Source organism: Balaenoptera ricei, chromosome 1, assembly GCF_028023285.1.
Source record: "Balaenoptera ricei isolate mBalRic1 chromosome 1, mBalRic1.hap2, whole genome shotgun sequence".
Lineage (NCBI taxonomy): Eukaryota > Metazoa > Chordata > Mammalia > Artiodactyla > Balaenopteridae > Balaenoptera > Balaenoptera ricei.
Genome location: NC_082639.1, coordinates 56,009,919 through 56,014,982, shown reverse-complemented (window position 1 = coordinate 56,014,982; position 5,064 = coordinate 56,009,919). Strand labels below are relative to the sequence as shown.

The 5,064-nt window shown below is 44.5% G+C and overlaps 1 long non-coding RNA gene across 1 annotated transcript; it reads right to left on the bottom strand.

Annotated features, from left to right (window-relative positions):
- Positions 1–2,792: 2,792 nt before the first annotated feature.
- On the bottom strand, positions 2,793–5,064 carry LOC132366483 (uncharacterized). Its single transcript, XR_009503446.1, has 2 exons — positions 4,644–5,064; positions 2,793–4,419 (listed from the first exon to the last, which is right to left on the bottom strand). It is a non-coding gene; the product is annotated as an uncharacterized LOC132366483 (long non-coding RNA).

Here is a 5,064-nt window from a genome sequence, read left to right as displayed (position 1 = left end):
GCCTTTTATTTTCCTTTTTTGTATGCATTGTCCTTATTAGGTTATAATACCTAGGTTATAACAGCCTCATAAAATTAGTCACAGAGGGTACCTGCTTTTCCTGTTCTCTCAAATAGTTTGTGTAAGATTAGAACTATTTGTCACTGCAGTGGTTTTAATAAGATTGCTGACATTTTCTAAACCTAAAATGCATTTTGAAGTTTGTACATTCTTCTGAAGTTCTGTGTCAAGTGCATTATCATCTTATTTAATGCATTTAATTATTCAGCCCAGGGAGACTGGAGGCATTTATCTCTCTCTTTTTTTTTTTTCTGATAGGGAAAATGAAGCTAAACAACTTACAGATAAATCTAAAGATTATATAGCCACTAAATGGCAGACCAGAACTTGCATCAAGACTTCCTGATTTCATATCCATTGTACAGCACCACATTTTCATTGATATTCTCAAGAAGTACTGATAGTTGGCTGCGGTGGTTTTAAATTCTTTTGAAAAAAATTTATGTTGTTTCTGTCTCTTCCTTTGATGTTATTTCTTGCCATCACTTTTTTCCTTTCTTTCTCTTTGCCTCACTATTTATGTTATTTCTAGTATGTTGTGCTCTCAGAGACAAAAATAGATTATTATTTTGTAACAGTAAATATGCTCTGAGTGTCTGAGGGACATTCCTAGAAGTAACCAGCATGAGTTTTATAACATCCATTTTCGATGCTAAGAAGCTTTTATCATTGTTTCTCTGTGTTACAAAAATTTCAGGTTACTAGACTGTTAATTATCTTTCTATTTATATTTCCTACACTTTGCTACTCAAAAGTGTGGTCTGTGAACCAGCAGAATTGGCATCTCCTTGGGGCATATCAGTGGCAAAACAATCTCAGGCCCCATTCCAGAACCAGTGAATCAGAATCTGCATTTTAGCAAGATCCCTGTGTGATTCCTATGGACATTAAAGTTTGAGAAGCATTGGCCTAGATCACCAATTAGATTATAAAAAATCTTTGAGAGCTTCTTATACCTTTTCATATCCGCAGTTTTAAGCACCATGCCTTATACATGGTATGAACCACACACTTATGAAATGAAGGCTATGGTGATGATTTTGTAAAGCACATGGCAAATCAGAATCCTCAGTTCTGTTTTTGAATGTGTCAGGAACTCCATATATTGCTTAATTTCAGTAGCCTTCAGTTTCTCATCTGTAAAAAGGAGGAATATAATTGCATTTTCTCTAATGACCCAACCAATTCCAAAATGCTGTACCATAACTGATAAATATCATCTTATAGTTAAACTAATTAATGTTGATAACAATTGAAATTGTTCTGAGATATTTTCTTTGCAAAAAAATTCAACACCAGTTATGTGATGGTATTGAAAGGAATACATAATATATTAAAAAGTATCATTTGCATCCAAAGTTGTTATTGGTAAGATCTGACTTGGAAAAGATGTTTTTTTGTTTGATCAGGTATCTTTTCTCAAGCAGCAAAGCAGGGCAATAATAGGGGCCAACAATTTGTGTTTCTAGAGTTCAGGTTTGATAGTCTGGTAAAATGGCAAATCAGAAATTGCTATATGGGAAAAATATAGGAGATGATTTTTTTTTAAGGTTCAACATTTTTATTACTGAAGAATAGAATGGCTTATTAGAATGTTAGGAGATAATGCTTTGATTTCATGAACATTATGTAGGATTATCAAACCAGAATTAATATATTCTACCTAGCAGTCTAGAATTTCACATTTTTCTAGCAATTTGTATTTGTTCCTACCTTCAAGATATCAGATGTAGAGAAGGGTAGATAAAACAGCAAAGTTACAGAAGAAGATTACCCCATTTCAGAGTGTATCTGGCTGACCTAAAAAATGAGACATTCATAATTTGATCTGCTGTTGTGTCCATCACTGGAAAACCCAGCATTTTCTTGGATAAGAATTTGCACTCAAATTGTATTACTATAAGGACATCATAATCATCATTGTGGAAACCATTTTTGACAACCCACAAAAGAATCAAGTTTTACTCATGATTGCCACTTATAGTTTTGATTCCTTTGATCTTCACATCTACTTGTTTGGCAATTCTGGTGCCTAAATCAGACATTTGGTATACTTGGTCAGCCTTGAAACTTCAAAGACAACAAGCTGTCCAGCCATCTGCAAGACTGTCATTGAAGTCCCTTGTGTTCTCACAGATTGCAGCTTGTCTACTCTGAAAGATGAGCAACAAACCTATTCCAAGCCTGAGTAAACCAACTGACCAATCTCAGAGCAACAACGATGGTCACTCATGGGTCTAGCAGTTCCCATTCGAAACACCAAAACACTGTACTTAGAAAAGTAAGGTTAGTGGAAACCTGGTGTCTTCCACACCGTCTTGGAGAAGTACTGTTTATTTATTTATTTATTTGGTTGCTCCTGGTCTTAGTTGCGGCTCGCCGGCTCCTTAGGTGTGGCATGTGAACTCTTAGTTGCAGCGTGCATGTGGGATCTAGTTCCCTGACCAGGGATGGAACCCAGGGCCCCCTGCATTGGGAGCACAGAGTCTTAACCACTGTGCCACCAGGGAAGTCCCAGAAGCACTGTTTTGTTTGTTTGTTTGTATGTTTGTTGGCATATTTTGTGTGATTAAGAAGTGCTCTTAGCTTATGGGAATAAGACAAAAATGCCTCTCACATATGCCTTTGGCATTGTCACATTTAACCTTTTGCACGTATGTATTGAATTTGGAGATTGTTGTTTTGTTTTGTTTTGTTTTAGATGGCTGGAGTAAGAGGGCCTGGAGTAAGACTTTGCAGATATTACGGCAGAAGGCATTTTATTTTCATAAAGAAGGAAAAATACACCCATCTCATAATTACAAGCATTGGAGTTGAAACATTGAGACAGTTTCTATTCCTGCCTTCCACCACTAATTGGTAGATGACCTTGGGCAAATCAATTAACCTCTAGATTTCCTCATCTGCAAAATGAAAGCATTGGTTTACAGACAACCATTTAAATCCCTCCTCCAAAATATTCATTCACTCTCTAATTTATTCAGGACCTACTATGCGCCACCGGCACTAATTAACACTGTGATTCTTGGAAAGCTCGAGATTGTCTCCAACTCCTTTAAGGATCACTCCCCATCCTGCCTTAAAACCAGCTCCTGAATTCTCCCCCAAAGAGATCGAAACACTTTCCCTGTCTGAAAATATCATGGGGAAATGTCAATTGCCTTCACCCGGCGTCAACCGAGAGCGCGTGCTCCAGCCGGTTAGTGACTTTTTCTTTCTTTGTAAAGGGCAACCTCTGCATTTTAAAGGGCAACCCAGTCACCCGAAAAAATGCAATTGAAAGGGCGTCCGGAGGTCAGGGCGGGACACCCAACCGCTCCTTTTTCGGCCGGGGAAACCTGGGAAACATTTTTTGGGCTCCGTCCGAGTCACGCGGCAATTCCACGGCAGGAATTGCGCAATGCGGCGAGTCGGACGGGCGTCTGGGGGTGGAAAGAAGTGGGGAAGGCTTCCGCAGTGCCAACTCCCGCCCCCGCTAGGGAACTGCGAGGCACTACGGCGCGGTCAGGCCAGCTGGGCTCCGGGTGGCCCCCAACCCGGGCCAAGAACGCCTCGCTTCGCCGTAGGGGCCGAGGACTGAGAAGCGCGTGGGCGCCCTCCCTCTCTCGCGCTGGGGCCGCCGCCGCCGCCCGCGTCCCGGGACTCTGTGAGGAGCCGGAGCGCGAGCTGGAACGGCGCCCCAAGGCGACGCGGGGGGGACGCGGGGGGGACGCAGCCAAGCCGCATCGATCGCGAATGGGAACTCCGCGCTCGCGCTTTCGGTAAGAGCACCGGGGCTTCCAGCGGCGCCTCGCTCCCGCCCTCGCCGGCCCTGCTGCCCTTTCGGATGGTGACGCAGCCGGCGGGGTACGCAGAAGTCTGCGCGGAAACCTGGAACCTCCCCCGGCCGCTGGCGCCGCCTTCCTGCCCCCGCGCAGCCTTAGCCGCGCCGCGCTCCGCTGAGCCCCGCGCAGGTTGTCCCGCAGGGAGCGAGGACTTGAGCCGCGCTGCAAGGGTTAAACTTCTGAGCGGTCCCTGGGTGCAGGCTCGGTGATGAAAGTTTGGTCCCACTCATTACTCACGTCACTATCTTTGTGATGTGCATACTGTTGTTAGCTTCACTTAAAGAGGTGGGGAAACAAGCTCAAAAAAATCAAGTTACTTTCTTGAAGTCGAACAAGGCAGAGCTGCGACTCAAATCCAGGGCTGTCTTGACACAGATATATCCTACTTCTCTTGGATCAGCCGCTTCATGGCTTTCATTCCTGTGAGCCGCGAACAGGTAACAGGTGGGACAGGTAAACAAAACTGGAGCTCCTCTTCCTGGGGTGACGGGAACAGTTTGCTTCTGGTTGGTGCTCACACATTAGCCCAACTGTGCTGTAAAAAAAAAAAAAAAAAGAAAAAAAAAAGTTTTCCGTGTATACCATGAAATTGAAAAGGTTGGAAAGCGTTTCTCAGCCTTTGCGCCTCTATTTTCAAACTGTATACTGGGATCCGGGACACCTATCATGTGGGATTGCTGGAGGATTAAATAAAACAGTATTTTACATGTTAATTTTTCCTTCCTTTTGCAGCGCTCCCGGGGACATCGGGGCACTCACCCTCCTCAGCACTGAAGAGGGGACGCAGTCATTCTAGGTCAACCCCTTTTCTGACAGATGAGAGATTTAATCTACGCAACGGAAGATCACTTAACCCCATCGCCATTTAATTAGTGACAGACACCAAGCTAGGGGGCTCTGTCTCTTGGCCCCTACAAAGGCTCTTTCCATTTCACCCCCTCCCCCCGCTTTTCCTCCAGAAGCTTCAGAACAGCTCTGAGGCCAGAACGTGACTTCCTCCGTGACCGATGGCAGTGAAGTGGGCGGGAACCTCCCGGAAGGCTAGAGGAGGAAGTCGAGTCCTGGGTCTCACAGCCTGCCTGCCCCCCCGGAGAGGGGGACACCCCCTCCCCCCGCCTGGGCCTCTTTGCTGGCCAGGGGGCGGGTGGTGGTGCCCCTTTTGGTAACTCGGGGAGTAGCT